The sequence below is a fragment of the Somniosus microcephalus genome, chromosome 2 (assembly GCF_052327205.1).
Source record: "Somniosus microcephalus isolate GS21.2 chromosome 2, FLI_Smic_1.0, whole genome shotgun sequence".
Taxonomy (NCBI): Eukaryota; Metazoa; Chordata; class Chondrichthyes; order Squaliformes; family Somniosidae; genus Somniosus; species Somniosus microcephalus.
This window is the reverse complement of record NC_140988.1, coordinates 34,150,109-34,168,932: the sequence shown is the minus strand read 5'-3', so window position 1 is coordinate 34,168,932 and position 18,824 is coordinate 34,150,109. Positions and strand designations below refer to the sequence as shown.

The window sequence follows — 18,824 nt, the reverse complement described above, 5'->3', positions numbered from 1 at the left end:
TATTTCTCACTTCATTCTCTCACCTGTCATACTTACCTGTGCACCATTACACCCATCACACTACCTCTGCAGCTGTCATTTGCACACTTACACTGCAGCAGACCCACAGCTCGCCTCGCTGACCCTGGCGGGGTTTCCCACCGTCGGGAAGCCCGCATTAGCAGGCTGAAAATGGGGAAAAGCCTCTAAGCTGCCTGTTAACTACCTGTTAACAGGCAGTTAATTGTCTCTAATACCCGTGTCTCTGCGCGAGTCAGGGACTCGCCTCCCAATAAGATGGTTCAGAGGCGGGCTGGGAGCGGGGTTGGGACCCACTCCCAATTTTTCCCATTTTCCCAGCAGTCCCTCCTCCAAAACCGCCTCCTCTGGGCAGGGAAAATCCAGCCCCAAGTTGTAGAACATAAGAAGATAAGAACATAAGAAATAGGAGCAGGAATAGGCCACTTGGCCCCTCGAGCCTGCTCCGCCATTCAATAAGACCATGGCTGATCTTGGGCTCAAAGCCACTTCCCAGCCCCTTCCCCATAACCCTTCACTCCCTTATCTTGCAAAAATTTGTCTATCTCCAACTTAAATGTATTTAATGACCCAGCCTCCACAGCTCTCTGGGGCAGAGAATTCCACAGATTTACGACCCTCTGAGAGAAGAAATTCCTCCTCATCTCAGTTCTAAGAGGGCGACCTTTTATTCTGAAACTATGCCCCTGAGTTCTAGATTCCCCCACGAGGGGAAACATCCTCTCTGCATCTACCTTGTCGAGCCTCCTCAGTATCTTATATGTTTCAATAAGATCACCTCTCATTCTTCAAAATTCCAGTGAGTATAAGCCCAGCCTGCTCAACCTTTCCTCTTAAGACAACCCCCACATCTCTGGAATTAACCTAGTGAATCGTCTCTGAACTGCCTCCAATGCAAGTATATCCATCCTTAAATAAGGAGACCAAAACTGTATGCAGTACTCAAGGTGTGGTCTCACCAATACCCTGTACAGTTGTAGCAGGACTTCCCTGCTTTTATACTCCAATCCCCTTGAAATAAAGGCCAACATTCCATTTGCCTTTTTTATTGCTTGCTGTACATGCATGCTAACTTTTAGGGGTCAATTTTAACTCAAGTGCGGGGAATTGTCGGGTTCCCCGAATTTAGTGTTTCCCACACGAATCTAAATGGGTCTGTGAGATTGATGCAATTTTAACTCAATTGGCCAATTGATTTCCAACGTGTGGGAACCCTTGGCAATTGAGTATTTCCAGTCAGAAAGTCGCAGAATATGACGTAATTATTGCTGCTGCATTTAGGGTCTGCAACAAGCCTTGCTTCTTCTGCAGGCTGCCAACCTTTTGGCATTTGCTGATACACTGAGCTGGAAGCAGAATGGCAAGAGAAAGACTGAGGTCTGCACCCCGTTTCGACGACGTTGCCCTGCAGGCTTTAGTGGAGGGACCAAGAGATCACAAGGAGGTGCTCTTCCTTCATCAGGGAGGAAGATGCCTCCCCAGCAGACAAAGGCTGCATGGCTGCAAGTGGCAGAGGAGGTCAACTCCTTATCGGCTACCCGCAGAACCTGGATACAGTGCAGGAAGAGATTTCATGACCTTCAGCACACTGGAAAAGTGAGTATGAAGTTTTCATTACTCTCAATCTGATCTTCATTGCCTCTCCTCACCAGCACTCAGCTTTAGCAATCTCTTCCTCCACATCCCACTTGACACTGACATCCATGCACCCTTACCCATTCCCTCTCTCTCTATGCTCACATTCACCTAACTATTCGACCATGCAGGCCTCACACTCCCTATCACTCTGATGCTATGAAAACAACTGACAACACACAGGGAGGGCCCTTGGTCTTGCCACCTCACTCCATCTTTGTCTCCTTCTAAGCATCTATGCTATGGATTCTCTACACTCACTCCTTCATTCTCACTCAAACTACACTTGTCGCCCTCATTGCAGGAAAAGAGAGCTCAAAATAAAAGAGAATGAGCGAGGACAGGAGGAGGGCCACCATCAGTAGCCCACCTCACCCCCTGGGAGGAGGCGGTCCTGGAGATCGTAGGACTGGAGGATGAGGCGCAAGTGGGGGACGGACAGACGGGTGCATCACAGCAAGCTGGTGACAGAATAGTTTTCCATCTCTCTCATTGACGTTGCAAGAGTCACTGATAATGATTCTGAAGCTATAACAGATGGACCTATGATCATCTGCAATATGCAATGTGCATGTAACCTTGACTTTACATCTCTAACTCTTTCCTTCACTCCCACACAGGACCATCGAGAGCCCCCGTCCCCACTGTCCAGGAGGAAGAGCCTGAACTTCCAGACTCCTCAGAGGAATCTGCAACCTCTGAGGGCACAGCATCAGCAGAATTCAGCGCACCCAACACCAGCGCAGACACTCACACCTCGGTGGGACCTTCGGGACATAGATTAGTGTTGTCACCTGGTGTATCGCAGCTCACAAGTGAGCATCAGCAGATTGTGGAGACAGGGACAGCAGTGGAGAGTGCTAGTCGGAGGGCGCAGGACTCTGCCAGCTCGGCTCAGCTGCATGTCGACCCTCTGCCTCTGGGTTCATCCATAAGATCAGCGGGGCTGGAACTCCAGGAACAGATGCAGGAGTCTCTGGCAGGTTTTGTCTCCAGGGTCGTTGCGAGTGTGGAGCGAATGGAGAAGTCCATAGCGAACATGAGCAGAGCCTTTGTGGAGTCATTGGCGCATCAACGCATCACCATGGAAAGGATGGCAACCTCCATGGAGGAGATAAGTCGCCAGGGTATGGAAAACATGGTGAGTGTTCATAATAGAATGACATCTCTTGAGGAGCAATGGGCATCTATTGAACAGAGAAACCAGACCTTCATGGAAGTCCTTCTGAGTAGGACTGCCAGTGCAGATACGGGTCCCCATGGCCCCCTGATGTGCAGCAAGGTACTCTCAAGTCACTTCCAAGCACTGGCCCCTTCTGGCCTGTGCAGCTTCAGGTGGGTGAGCAACAGCCTGGCGCTCCTGTTGCTGCTGCTGTTGTTCCTGGTTCTGCTGGTGCCGCGGCTGGTGTTCAAACTCATCTAATGCCCAGAAGGGAAAGAAATAAATGGCTCCCATGCTTCTGGTATTTGCCTCAGTTGAGGAAGCGCTGAGTGAAGGTGGCAAACGGGGTTTCCCAGGAGGTCACACTGGAGATGTGTGTGAGGTTCCAACCTTCCACAGGTGTGGTTAAGCCTGGCAAAAGTTGCCGCAGGCCTGAAACAACAAAGTCCTGCCACCTGCAAATGATGACTGATCAAATCTCCTCTTTATTGGTTGACCTGCAGCTGCTAGTCAGCAAGCCAATAGTGCTCACGCCAGGTTTCACAGGGGTGATCCCCACCAGGTGTGTTTTACGTGGGAAGAGGGTTAAACAGGCAAGGGCCTGTTAAAATGGGATTATAAAGGCCAATTAGTGCTGTTTAATGGCCCTAAAGACCAGTCCCACCTGTTGCAGGCGGGACTGATACGGGACCATCAGACACGCCTGGGTTAAAATGGCTAGGTGTCGGGAACCAGGCGGGGGGGGGGGTCCCGACCCTCAGGTATTGTGATTTTAACCCCCCACACGCCTCAAAGCCCGCCTCACGGCTGAGTTAAAATTGAGCCATGCACAAGGACCCCCAGGTCCCTCTGAACTGTAGCATTTTGTAATCTCTCTCCATTTAAATAATAGTTTGCTTTTTTATTTTTCCTGCCAAAGTGGATAACCTTGCACTTTCCCACATTATACCCCATCTACCAAATGCTTGCCCACTCACTTAGCCTGTCTATATCCCTTTGCAGATTCTTTGGGCTCGATTTTCATCGGGCCGTTGAGGCGGGTTTGGAGGCATGTAGGGGGTTAAAATTGCAAAAACTGGCGGGCAGGCCCAACCCCGCATCCATCCCGCCTCCAAGCAATTTTAATTAAATTGTGTCTACTGGTCCCATCTCCGTCCCACCTCCAAGAGGCGGGATAGGCCGTTAAGGCCCTTAACAAGCACTAAATTGACACTATAGTGCCATTTTGATAGGCGTTGGTGATTTTAACCCTTTTCCGATGTGAAGCACGCCTGTTCTGAAACACGACGGTAAATCCTGGTGGGAGCACAATTGGATTGCTGATTATTAGCTGCAGCTCCACCATTAAATAGGATATTTGATCAGCCATCATTTGCAGGTGGCAGGACTTTGTTGTCTCAGGTCTGGGGGAACATTTAGAAGGCACAACCACAGCTGTGGAAGTTTGGACCCTGACACCCATCTCCAGTGTGACCTCCTGGGAAACCCCTCTCGCCACCTTGACTGAGCGCTTCCTCAACTGAGGCATATACCAAGTAATCCTAAGCCCTCAATGTGGAAGTCCCATTAGCAAAATGACACACGCCACAACTACAGCAGTAGCCATCAGATTTTTTTTTTAAAGTAATCATCTGATGGCTTTTTAACATAAAACATCAAATTTCACCCAAGTGACTACCCTTGTTACTATTTGTGCAGTATCTTTCTCTTACGCATGCTCCTACGTGGTGCATCCCCTGTGGCTTCAGCAGATGTGGAGGCCCCTTGCTCACTTTCTTGCTGCTCCTGTCTCGAAACCTTTGGTGGGCATCCTCTGGGGTTGCGAACCTGTGAGGGCTCGTCAACAGTCTGTGCTCCTGCGGCTGTGCAGGGGTTGAGATGCCGATCTCAGATGGGTGCCGACTCTGGTGGGGCTCTGACCAAGGGCTCTGCAGTGGCATGGAAGTGTGAGCGCTTGGAGAGGAGCCCCCACTTCCTTGATGTCTGCCACCAACTTCCCTCTCATGGGCCAGGTCCCCCTCAGTGCTTGCGTGTGGCTTGAGAGCACCTTGCTGCACATCAGGGGGGGCCATAGGGACCCGTATCTGCACTGGGAGTCCTACTCAGAAGGACTCCCATGAAGTGTGGTTTCTCTGTTCAATAGATGACCATCGCTCCTCCAGAGATGTCATTCTATTCAGAACATTCACCATGTTTTCTGCACTCTGGCGACTTATCACCTCCATGGAGGTTGCCATCCTTTTCATGGTGATGCGTTCATGCGCCAATGACTCCACAAAGGCTCTGCTCATGATCACAATGGACTCCTCCATTCGCTCCACACTCACATTGACCCTGGAGACAAAACCTGCCAGAGACTCCTGCATCTGTTCCTGGAGTTCCAGCACCGCTGATCTTATGGATGGACCCAGAGGCAGAGGGTCGACATGCAGCTGAGCCGAGCTGGCAGAGTCCTGCGCCCTCCGACTAGGACTCTCCACTGCTGTCCCGGTCTCCACAATCTGCTGATGCTCACTTGTGAGCTGTGATACACCAGGTGACAACACTACTCTATCTCGCGATGGTCCCACCGAGGTGTGAGTGTCTGCCCTGGTGCTGGGTGCGCTGAATTCTGCTGGTGCTGCGCCCTCAGAGGTTGCAGCTTCCTCTAAGGAGTCTGGATGCTCAGGCTCTTCCTCCTGGCTAGTGGGGACGGGTGCTTGCGATGGTGCTGTGTGGGAGTAAAGGAACGAGTCAGAGATGTGATTACAAGGTTATATGCACATTACATATTGCAGATGATCATAAGTCCATCTGTTAGAGCTTCAGAATCATTACCAGCAACTCATGCAATGTCAGTGAGAGAGATGGAAAACTATTCTGTCACCAGCTTGCTGTGATGCACCCATCTGTCCGTCCCCCACTTGCACATCTTCCTCCACTCCCATGATCTCCAGGACCGCCTCCTCCCAGGGAGTGAGGTGGGCTACTGATGGTGGCCCTCCTCCTGTCCTTGCTCTTTCCCTCTTATTGTGAGCTCTCTTTTCCTGCAATGAGGGAGACAAGTGGAGGTTGAGTTAGAATGAAGGAGTGAGTGTAGAGAATCCATAGCATAGATGCTTAGAAGGAGACAAAGATGGAGTGAGGTGGCAAGACCAAGGGCCCTCCCTGTGTGTTGTCAGTTGTTTTCATAGCATCACAGTGATAGGGAGTGTGGGGGCTGCATAGTCGAATAGTTAGGTGAATGTGGCCATAGAGAGAGAGGGAATGGGTAAGGGAGTATGGATGTCAGTGTCAAGTGGGATGTGGCGGAAGAGATTGCTAAAGCTGAGTGCTGGTGAGGAAAGGCAATGGGGATCAGATTGAGGGTGATAGGAAATTCATACTCACTTTTCCAGTGCGCAGAAGGTCATGAAATCTCTTCCTGCACTGAAGCCAGGTTCTGCGGGTTGCTGATAATGAGTTGACCTCCTCTGCCACCTGGATCCACACAGCCTTGGTCTGCTGGAGAGGCTTCTTCCTCCCTGACGAAGGGAAGAGCACCTCTTTATGTCCTCTTTCTGCCTCTACTAAAGCCTGCAGGGCACCGTCATCAAACCTGGGAGCAGACCTAGGTCTCTGGCTGGCCACTCTTCCTCCAGGACCCACTAACTGTAAAGGTCAAAAGGTTGGCAGTCTGCAGAAGAAGCAAGGCTTGTTGCAGACATTAAATGCAGCAGCAATGATGACGTCATCGGAGGCGACTTTCAGACTGGAAAAACTCAGTGGCCTTGGGTTCCCACACGTTGGAACTCAATTGGCCAATTAAGTTAAAATCGCATCATTCTCCCACATCGATTTAGAATTGGGTGGCTAACACGAAATTCGGATTACACGACCCCAGCCCGCCCCTGAATCAAAATCCAGCCCTTTGAGTCCTCTGCACAACTTGCTTTCCCACCCATCTTTGTATCATCCGCAAACTTGGCTACATTATACTCGGTTCCTTCATCCAAGTCATTAATATAGATTGTAAATAGTTGAAGCCCCAGCACCGATCCCTGTGGCATCCCATTAGTTACCGTTTGCCAACCGGAAAATTACCCATTTATCCCGACTCTCTGCTTTCTGTTATTTAGCCAATTCTCTATCCATCTCATATTACCCCCAATTCCGTGAGTCTTATCTTATGCAGTAACCTTTTATGTGGCACCTTATCGAGTGCCTTCTGGAAATCCAAATACACCACATCCACTGGCTTACCTTTGTCCACCTTGCTCGTTACATCCTCAAAGAACTCCAGCAAATTTGTTAAACATGATTTCTCTTTCCTAAAACCATGCTGAGTCTGCTTTACTGCATTATGATTTTCCAAATGCCCTGCTACTGCTTCCTTAATGAAGGACTCCAGCATTTTCCCAATGACAGATGTTAGACTAACTGGTCTATAGTTTCCTGCTTTCTGTCTCCCTCCTTTCTTAATAGGGGTGTTACATTAGCGGTTTTCCAATCCGCTGGGACCTCTCCAGAGTCCAGGGAATTTTGGTATATTGCAACCAATGCATCCACTATCTCTGCAGCCACTTCTTTTAAGACCCTGGGATGCAGGCCATCTGGTCCAGGGGACTTGTTGTCTTTTATTCCCATTATTTTACCAAGTACTATTTCCTTAGTGATAGTGATTATCTTTAGTTCCCTCCTCCCTGTGGCCTCTTGATTATCCATTATTGGGATGTTGTTAGTGTCTTCTACCGTGAAGACAGATACAAAATATTTGTTCAGTGTCTCTGCCATTTCCCCATTCCCCATTATTAATTCCCCAGTTTCATCCTCTAAGGGACCAATGTTTACATTAGCTACTCTCTTCCTTTTTATATACCTGTAGAAGCTCTTATTATCTGTTTTAATATTTCTTGCCAGTTTACTCTCATAATTCATCTTCTCTCTCTTCATTATGTTTTTAATCATCCTTTGCTGATTTTTAAAGATTTCCCAATCCTCTGGTCTCCCACCAATCCTGGTAACATTGTATGCCTTCATTTTCAATTTAATACCATCCTTTACTTGGCCATGGATGGTGCTCCCTACTCTTAAAATCTTTCTTTCTCACTGGAATATATTTTTGTTGAGACTTATGAAATATCTCCTTAAATGTCTGCCACTGCATTTCAACTGTCTTACCATTTAATTTATTTTTCCAGTCCACTTTAGCCAGTTCTGCCCTCATGCCATTGTAATTGCCTTTGTTTAAGACCAGGACACTGGTTTGAGATACAACTTTCTCACCCTCCAACTGAATTTGAAATTCAACCATGCTATGATCACTCTTTCCTAGAGGATCCTTTACTATGAGATCATTTACTAATTCTGTCTCATTACACAGTACCAGATCCAAGATAGCCTGCTCCCTAGTTGGTTCCATTACATACTGTTCGAGGAAACCATCCTGGATGCACTCTATGAACTCCTCCAGGCTACCATGGCCAATTTGATTTGCCCAATCAATATGGAGATTAAAATCTCCCATTAGTATTACCATACCTTTTTTACAGGCCTCCATTATTTGTTGATTTATGCTCTGTCCAACAGCATTGCTACTGTTCGGGGGCCTGTAGACTACGTCCACCAGAGACTTTTTCCCCTATTATTTTTTATCTGCACCCAAACCGATTCTACATCTTGATCTTCTGAGCCAATATCACTTCTCACCACTGCACTGATCCCATCCTTTACCAACAAAGCCACCCCACCTCCCTTTCCTTTCTGTCTATCCTTCCGAATTGTCAAATACCCTGGAATATTCAGTTCCCAGCCCTGATCACCTTGCAACCACGTCTCTGTAATGGCGATCAGATCATACCCATTTGTATCTATTTGTGCCGTCAACTCATCTACCTTGTTACGAATGCAGCGTGCATTCAGATATAGAGCTTTTAACTTTGTCTTTTTAAAATTTCTCCTTGTTTTGGCCCCATTTTCTGTTGCACTCTTATTTTTAAACATACAGTCCCTTCCTGTCACACTCTGGTTATTATTTCCCCCATCTCTATCCTCCTCTATTGCTTTCTCATTTTTCATTGACTTTTTAAATTCCCGCTCACCTGGATCCTCTCCCTCACTATTTAGTTTAAAGCCCTCTCTACAGCCCTAGTTATTTGATTTGCCAGGACTCTAGCCCCAGCATGGTTCAAGTGAAGCCGTCCAAACGGAACAGCTCCCTCTTATCCCAGTACTGGTGCCAGTGCTGCACAAATCGAAACCCATTTCTCCCACACCAGTCTTTGAGCCACTAGTTCATTTCTCTGATCTTATTTACCCTATGCAAATTTGCTCGTGGCTCAGGTAGTAATCCAGAGATTATTACCTTTGTGGTTCTGCTTTTAATTCAGTCCCTAGCTGCTCATGCTCTCTCAGCAGAACCTCTTTCTTTGTCCTACCTATGTCATTGGTGCATACATGGACCATGACAACTGGATCTTCCCCCTCCCACTCCAAGTTTCTCTCCAGCTCAGAGGAGATGTCCTTAACCCTGACACCGGGCAGGCAGCACAGCCTTCGGGACTCACGCTCTCGGCTGCAGAGAACAGTATCTATCCCCCTAACTATACTGTTCCCTATCACTACAACATTTCTTTTTACTCCCCCCACTTGAATGGCCCCCTGTACCACGGTGCTGTGGTCAGATTGCTCATCCTCCCTGCAGTCCCTGCCCTCGTCCACACAGGGAGCAAGAATCTCGTACCTGTTTGACAAGGCCAAGGGCTGAGGCTCCTCCATCACTACCTCCTGGATCCCAATACCTGCCTCGCTTGTAGTCACATCCTTCTGTTCCTGACCATGGTTCAAATTGGAAGCAATTACTCTAGTGGGTGTGACTGCCTCCTGGAACTTAGCGTCAATGTAACACTCCCCCTCCCTAATGTCTCGCAGTGTCCGAAGCTTGGACTCCAGCTTATTAACACTGAGCCGAAGTTCCTCGAGCAGCCAACATTTGCTGCAGATGTGGTCGCCTTGGACGTCAAAGGTGTCTACTAGCTCCCACATGCAACAACAACAACACATTGCCTGGTCTCCCATCTCAATTAATTAATTTGTTTTAAAATTTGGAACACGTATATCTTTTAATCTACACTAAGGCACTTAAATTTAGAATCCCAAATTGGACAAAAGCAAGAAATAGAGAAATACTCACCAACCAATCACTTGCCCGCTTTCTAGTGACTTTACACTTCGATTACTTTTTACTTCTTTACACTCACCGGTCCGTTGTAGCCCCCGCTGCTTTAACCACTGCCGAAGTCTCGCGCTCTCCAGCCGCTCTCACTGCTTTAACCACTGCCGAAGTCTCGCGCTCTCCAACTGCTCTCGCTGCTTTAACCACTGCCGAAGTCTCGCGCTCTCCAGCCGCTCTCACTGCTTTAACCACTGCCAAAGTCTCACGCTCTCCAGTCGCTCTCACTGCTTTAACCACTGCCGAAGTCTCGCGCTCTCCAGCCGCTCTCACTGCTTTAACCACTGCTGAAGTCTCGCGCTCTCTAACCGCTCTCGCTGCTTTAACCACTGCCTAAGTCTCGCGCACTCCAGCCGCTCTCGCTGCTTTAACTACTGCCGCAGTCGGTACTTGAGCTCATGTGTAAACATGCTCAAGTGGATTCCGAACACAGTCCAATTCACTCCATACGTGAACTGTATCTTCTAACTTGGTTTAGAAGTAGGATGGACATATGAAAATAAAAGGACTAAAAAAGACCATTGACCCTGTCCCATACTGTCATGGTGCAATTTATGCACACCATGACCCACATCTACCTCAAACCACCCACCCACCCCCAAACCCATCAACGACACAACCTTAGGTGCACATAAAGACATAAGTTGAGGACTGAAACTCGATTCCCCACATGCTGGCGCTCACTGTGCCAGAACTCATTTAAATTATATTGGCCAAATGCAGACACCTTCTGCACATACCAGGCAGTTCCCTGGCAAAGTGGATCTAAATTTTGGGCCAGGCCCTCAGGTAGGTCCTGAGAGAGGGGCGTGATCGGGAGTGGTACTATCGAGAGCGGGCCAAGCAGGAGCCCACAATCGTCATTGGGACTGCGGTGGAGCACTCCTGCTCCTCCTGGCTCCACATTCAGGTAAGTATTTATTTTTTTAAACTTACCTTATTGCTGGCTGCCTCCAATGGTCCCTTCTGGTACGGAATGTGCACCCGCACACCACCCGCCATATTGGATGCTTAGGCACCCGTTTTACTCGCAGCATCAACAAATTTCTAGGCCATAGAATTAGTCACTTTCCACACTCCCTTTTATGTAAAATTATTGAATGGCACCATATACCTTTCAGATCTTCCTGTAATCGGTGTAAAAGAAAGAAAAACTTGCATTTATATAGCACCTTTCACAACTTTAGGACATCCCAAAATGCTTTACATCCACTTTTGAAGTGTAGACACTTTTGTAATGTAGGAAATGCAGCAGCCAATTTACGCACAGCAAGGTCCCATGAACAGCAATGTGATAATGTCCAGTTAATCTGTTTTTTAGTGATGTTGGTTGAAGGATAAATATTGACCAGGACAATTAGGATCCAACAGACTGTTTCAGTAAAATTCACCAGGAAATGTTAATTAATAAAAGATCGGTTAATCGGTACTTGAGTTCATGTGCAAACATGCTCAAGTGGATTCCAAACGCAGTCCAATTCACTCCGTACATGAACTGTATCTTCTCATTTTGTTTAGAAGTGTGGACCTTGGACATCTTAGCTGTCTTCTTCCTATCAGAAGGCAAGCATAACACTTAAGTGTTGAACTGGATTTTAATTAATGTTACTGCGTAGTTTGACAATATGGTTTGCAGACTGTAGCGTGGAAGTTTTTTTTATTATGAGGAAATTTCATAAGCACACACAGTGGGTTTGGAATTGATTCAGAGCTGATTATATGCATTTGCTATTTTGTTTCACAAGGCAAGCATGCAGGCAGATGGAACCTACTATGTGTGTTTAACAGGCCACTTAAAGGCTAAGCAAAATCCAATTGCAGATCATAAGAAAGGCAAAAATTGGGTCTGCGATGTCCTTGGTTCTCTGCAGGTTGTGCCATTTATTTTGAGGTCTGCTTTGAATAGAGGGGGAAGTGCATCTAGGCCTATATTTCCCAAAGTTTAGAAGAATGAGAGGTGATCTTATTGAAACATATAAAATTCTTAAGGGACTTGACAGGGTAGATGATGGGAGGATGTTTCCCCCTGGCTGGGGAATCTAGAACTAGGGTTCAGTCTCAGAATAAGGGGTCGGCCATTTAGGACTGAGATGAGGAGAAATTTCTTCACTCAAAGGGTTGTGAATCTTTGGAATTCTCTACCCCAGAGGGCTGTGGAGGCTCAGTCTTTGAATATATTCAAGACAGAGATCAATAGATTTTTGAATACTAAGGGAATCAAGGGATATGGGGATCAGGCGGGAAAGTGGAGTTGAGGTAGAACATCAGCCATGATCTTATTGAATGACAGAGCAGGCTCGAAGGGCCAAAAGGCTTACTCCTATTCCTATACGAACATAAGAACATAAGAAATAGGAGCAGGAGTAGGCCATTTGGCCCCTCGAGACTGCTCCGCCATTCAATAAGATCATGGCTGATCTGATCTTGGCCTCAGCTCCACTTTCCCGCCCGCTCCCCATAACTCTCGACTCCCCTGCAGCTCAAATATCTGCCTATCTCCACCTTGAATATATTCACTGACTCGCCCTCCACAGCTCTCTGAGGTAGAGAATTCCAAAGATTCACGACCCTCTGAGAGAAGAAATTCCTCCTCATCTCTGTTTTAATTGGGCGACCCCTTATTCTGAAACTCTGCCCTCTAGTTCTAGAATCCCCCACGAGGGGAAACATCCTTTCAGCATCGACCCTGTCAATCCCCCTCAGAATCTTATATGTTTCAGTAAGATCACCTCTCATTCTTCTAAACTCCAGTGAGTATAGGCCCAGCCTGCTCAACCTTTCTTCCTATTTCTTATGTTCTTATCTCAGCTGTCAATAGCATTGCCTCCAAGAAAAGTCCTACAGACAACACTTTGTAGTAGATTCTGCTGTAGTGTAATTTATAATCAACGTTAAATAAAATAAAATCAATATGTGAAACAAGAAAATGGTGGAAATTTGATCTAGGCCAATATTCGGGCCTGAAATAGGCAGCACACCCAGACAGCACCTGAAGCTGAATGTTTCAGGGTCATCCAAAATTGAGCCTCAGGCCTCTTCAGCATATGGTCGGTGAGCTGCAGATGCCAATCGGACATCGAGAGACAGCTTGCTGGTTTAAAGAGGACCAATTTGGGCTGGCTGACTCACTGGTAGTCGCCCTCAGGTAGGTTGGGAAGGGGGAGAGAGAACGGAAGGGCTGGTTGGGATGCAGCGTGGGCTGGCAGCGGCCCACAGTACAGGAACACTCCTGTTCCCCCACTGCCTCTACATAAATATAAGTTTAAAACAATATACTTGCTCTTCGGTGCCATCCTCCTCAGGTCCCTTTAGGGGCCACTGGTTAGGTTGCATTAGGAACCAAAAAACTGAGTGGAGCAGGCCCAGTGCCAACAAATTTCCCTGAAAGATTCTTAAACCGGCATTAGGCCCCTCATTAACATATTCAGGCAGTCGCCGGGGTGACTGGAAAACTACCTTTACTGATATGGTGGCCAATGTAATGCAGGAGCAGATTAGACGTGGGATGTTGATCCCCGAAATCGGTTCTTTTACCTCCCCCCGCCCCCCTTCCCAGTTTCCACCTGGAATATGGGCTCATCGAGGACTAGTTTCTTTCCTGGTAACTTTTAAAATGGGTATTAAGGCCCTGATAGGAGGATTTTGCAGCGGTTAACAGTATATTCAAAGAATACTGTGAACTGAAAAGGGTTCTTTGGGATTTCTTTCATTCGAGTGAGAATCAGAATTAAACATTTACAGAAATAATTTCTGCACGTCACGTAGTTGAAACCTGTGCCTTGCAGACAAACCCATTTATCCTGGAGTTGCTTTACATCCAATTGTCATAGGATTTCAAATGCCATAGTGCTTCACACACATTTCTGGATAATTTGTTCCACCTCATTTTATAATTTAACCTGTTTAATGTCAATATATTTTTCCTTTCTGAAGACAGGCTCACCTCGGCTATTCAAAATTAGCTTGAAATTAAGATGCACACACAAGGAAACCTTTCAGCATCAGATAAGGTATCAAAGCTATCTGATTAACCTTATAAATAGCACCATGAAAACATTAGCATGTAAATTGCTCTGCCCTTCAAGTGAGGCCTTTGCTCCATTTGTTGTGTTTTGCTATATTCCACCCCCATCCCCACCACACACTTTACTTTCGTAGCACAATGGTTATACTGCTTATAGAATCGCAAGATCATACAGCACATTCAGCCCATCGTGCTTGTGCCGGCTCTCTGAAAGAGTTACCAATTAGGCCCACTCGTCTGCTTTTTCCCCATAGCCCTGAAAATGTTTCCTTTTGAAGTACATATCCCAATTCCCTTTGAAAGTTACTATTGAGGCTGCTTCCACCACCCTATCGGGTAGTACATTCCAGATCATAAACCTCACTGGATAAAAAAAATGCTCCTCATCTCCCCCCTGGCTTTTATGCCAACTACCGTAAGTCTATGGTTAATGACCCTCCTGCCAGTGGAAACAGTTTCTCCCTCGCGGTGCCTGATTCTAAATTTTGACTCTACTTTCAATTTCTTTTGTGGTCATACCTAGCACTTGGAACGTTCTCTGCATTGTAAATCGGGTATGATAATAAGAGGGCTTTGCAGAGCTTACAAAGGCAAGAAGACAATCTATTCAGTGTAACAAATTAAAGAAATAGCACAGAGCAATTTGCATCAGCACATCTTTAAAGACGTCCCTGTTTATGGGTGGAATTGAACAACTGCAGCCTTGACTAATGGAAAATAAAGGGATGCTGTCACTTTGAAATTATACAGCACAACAGAACTCAGAATCTATAAATTTTAGATTACACTTTGAGTCAGAACAGAATTAAGCCGTTGAAAAGGATTTAATGGCTTACTTGAAACATTCTTGTAGCTCGAATACCTTTATTCCACCACAGTGGTATTCTGTAAGTTTTGATACAGGGTGCAAACAGACGACAGCATTTCCATACTGGATTACATGCAATGCACATCAAATTACATATGTCATCAAGAACATGGACATTTGATCAAAGTTCACCAAGATCCTCAGAAGAGTAGCCAATCTGTGAAGGCTCTTATCCCTGGAAGGTTTTTTTTCTAGCCTTACTTTTAATGTATAATTATTTCTTTGAACAGTTTTACTTTCATATAAGTATTGAAATATGCAACAGCCCTTATGTCAATAAATTATTAGCTGTCCCGAATACTTCCCGCGGCTATGTTGTACCACTTTGCATTGTACAGTCACAGGATATTAGTTAGCCCTCTAATATCTACAACAGGAATGTAATTCTGTGTAACATGCAGGATAACTGATTCTCAAGTTCTTTTATTTCCGCTCTCAATTATTGCTTCCTCTTCTGAAGGCACTGACAAATGCACAACTTCACTCCCCAATATCACAGTTAAGCAGCCATTCTTCATATGAACTTTCTTCAGTGAGTGTTAGCAAATTGTTCTCCATGGGATCGATCACAGCTGAACGAGATTCTGTCCTGACCCACTGTCCACATGCTCACACCTTACGGCAGAGATCACCAGATGGCGATTAGGAGCAGGAACCTTGGCTGTTTAGCCCTTTCCCATCCAGTGAGACCAATTCTAGCACCTGTGCCCTTATCTCAGCTTTGATTGACTAACAGTGTAGACTAGTCATCAAACCTGGGATATTTCTAATCGGTAAGGCTTTGCACCACATTGGGCAGTGCATTTAGCCACTAAGCCAATAGGAGAGCTTTGTTTTTCAAGTTCCCGCACACACTGGGGTAGAAATTGGACCTCATTGTTCCCATTTTACAGGCATAAAACAGGTGCAATAAGGGCCAATTTTAGGGACCAATGTGTTGCGTCCCAAAGATGCCTGAAAGACGTCCGGCCCGATATTGCGTCAGCCCATTTTTCAGGCATCGGGCAGCTGCCTAAAACATGTGTTAGGCCCTGTGCATATGCTAATGTGGGGCCAGCGGCAGTTTTAGGATCGTTCAAGGAAATTGAGCTGCCCTGAACGGAGCCGGCATCTGCGTTTCCAGTCACGGATGCAGTCGAGGAAGCGGTCGCCACCAAAAAGGTGACTTTTTTAGGATTGATATGGAGCTAGGAGGAGCAAGAGTGCTCCTTCCAGCTCCATAGCATTCCCGAGGGCCATTGCCAACCCATGATCACATCCCCTTCCTTTTTCCTCCCATCAGGGACTTATCCTTGGGCCACTGCTGCCGTGGCAAGCAGCCTGATGTTAATCTATTCAAAATGGACGACCTTCCTGTTAAGGCGTGACAGATGCCGGCAGCTCGCCCAAATAATGTTAACGAGGCCTGAGGCCCAATTTTAGGCCAGCCTCGGGTCTCTTGGTCGGGGTGTATGCTCCATGCCTGGCGATCATTTCAGGCCCAACAAATGGCCTAAGAGAATTTCTAACCCAATATGTATATTAATATATATGTGTATACCAACATTTTTTAAATTAATTTGTGGGATGTGGGAGTAACTGGCCGGCATTCTTTGTCCATTATGTAAATTGGGCATGTTCTCACTGTTCTCAACCTTAGCTCAGCCAAAACTCTGCTACCTGCATCCTATCCCGCACCAAATCCTCCTCACTCATCACCCCTGTGCTCACTGACCTGCATTGGATCCCGGTCCTATTTAAATCTCTTCATGACTTTGCCCCTCCCTATCTCTACAACCTTCTCCAGACCTACAACCTTTCAAGAAATCTTCATTCTTTCAACTCTCATCTCTTCCTTCATCCTACCATTGGCGGTTGTGCCTTCAGCCAGCTAGGCCCTAAACTCTGGAATCCCCTCCCTCTAAATGTCTCTGCCTCACCGCTTGCTTTAATACCCTTCTCAAAACCCGCCCCTTTGACTAAGCTTTTAGTCATCCCTCCTAATATCTCCTTTTTTTAGCTTGGTGTCACTTTTTGTTTAATTACACTTCTGTGAAATGCTTTGGGACACTTTTCGCCATTACAGGTGCTATATAAAGGCAAGTTGTTGTAACTAAAAAGCAGTCTCTTAGGCCGCGATTTTATCATCGGTGTCGGGATGGTGGTGGGAGAGCTGGTTTCTGGGTTCCAGTCATGATCCTGGCTGCAGCTGCTCTGTCAAAGTGATTTTCCCTTGATTGGCCTTGTTAATCCTGCCCTGTGGGCTTCCCGGCTAATTAACAGGAAGCGGGTCTGATGACGCCTCTAAACACTTGCAAGCTAAAGAAATCTCTATGTCTTACAAATGAAGTAACCAAAAGTTTCTGCGCTCTGAAACTGACCATCTGCAACATGGCATCCTTTACACCACTTCTGCAGCTGTCAGCTTATCAGATACATCAGAGCAGACTCAACTCGCGCCAGGGTGAGCTGGCGTGTTCCCCGAACAGTGGGTAACCCATGGGGGAGAACGTAAAATTGGAAGGAGGCCTCAAAATAGTATTAAATTGGCTCTTTGAAGCCATTTAATTAGCTCAATTGTATCCCCCACTGCTTGGTGTCGGGTCAGTTCTCCACTGACAGACCCAATACCTGGGAGACTCGCGTGGAGGCGGGTTGACAGCGGGTTTCCTACTGGCTCTCAATCTTTGCTATTTTGACAGCAGACCCGCCTCCAAACCCGTCCTCTGAGCGCCGGCAAAATTCCAGCCTTAGTCATCAACATAAAACTGGGCCTGGGCAAAGCACTGTTGCTTGGCTGTAGTATTCATCAATATTATCCATTTTGTTCCAGTGCCATTTGTTGTGTATGTAATATGTGTGCTACTTTGAACCTATGGACAGGACTGCACTACTTGTTGGGCGTAGTGATACGCAGTACCACTCCTGGCCATAGGGGTATAAATAGTACTGTGGGTACTGATCTCCCCTCAGTTCCCGCCTGTGGGCATGAAGTAAAGACCTACGTATAGTCCCTACCTCCAACCAGTAAAGACCTGTTTTATTGTTACTGATTAAGTCTGAGTATTAATTACTTGAACAACTCACAGATTTAACACTGGCGACGAGTCTGATTCGGACCCTGCGGCAGTCACTCCACGGCAGCTTCGTCCACAGCCAGGACGTTGCAGAGAGGTTTCCACCCTCTCCACCCCACTGGAAGACATCCTGACCTCGGAGCCTCCATCGGCGACCGTCAGCTTCTTCTCCAGCTTGGTGGTGGGTAAGCCGTTGTCTGAGCCGGGCAGCGACGCGACAGGCAGTCGACCGAGTTGGCCGCACGAACGGGGCTGGGGGAGCTGGAGGAATAGGGCGCGAGAGCCGCTTCGAGCGGGAGGCGTTTCAACGGAGCGATCGCATCTCCTGATAAGAGCCGAGAGCCGCTTCGCGATCCAGCGATCGCATCCGCTGATAAGGGCCGCACTCGGGCGATCGCGGCGAAGATAAGGGCCGCACTCAGGGGCTGAAGGGAGACGGCGTTGGGGGACGGGTGAAGACCGCCAAGCGCGGGAAAACCGCCATTTTGTGGGCGGAGGACGACGGCAAGAGCGGGAAGCTGCCATCTTGGATAGCAGTAAAAAAAAAAAAATCTGAGAAATTGCAAATCTACAATGCCTAAACACGGGAATATTAGCACCTTTGATAGTGACCTCGAAGATTGGGCCATATATGTTGAAAGAGTAAAAAATTATTGTAAGGCCAATAAAATTCGTGACCAAGATAAAGCTCTAACATTATTAAATTTAATGGGTGCGAAGACATACGGGCAATTGAAACACCTGTTATCACCAGATGAACCGGCGGATAAGACGTTCGATGAGATTGTTACTGTCCTGAAAGATCATCTAAACCCCACGCCGCTGATGCTAGCGGAACTATTTAAATTTTACGACAGAAGGCAGCTACAGCA

General features: G+C 46.9%; 1 pseudogene; it reads left to right on the top strand.

The window, feature by feature from the left end:
- The window catches only part of LOC147122649 (uncharacterized), a 129,897-nt pseudogene that overhangs the window by 102,245 nt on the left and 8,828 nt on the right, over positions 1-18,824 (top strand).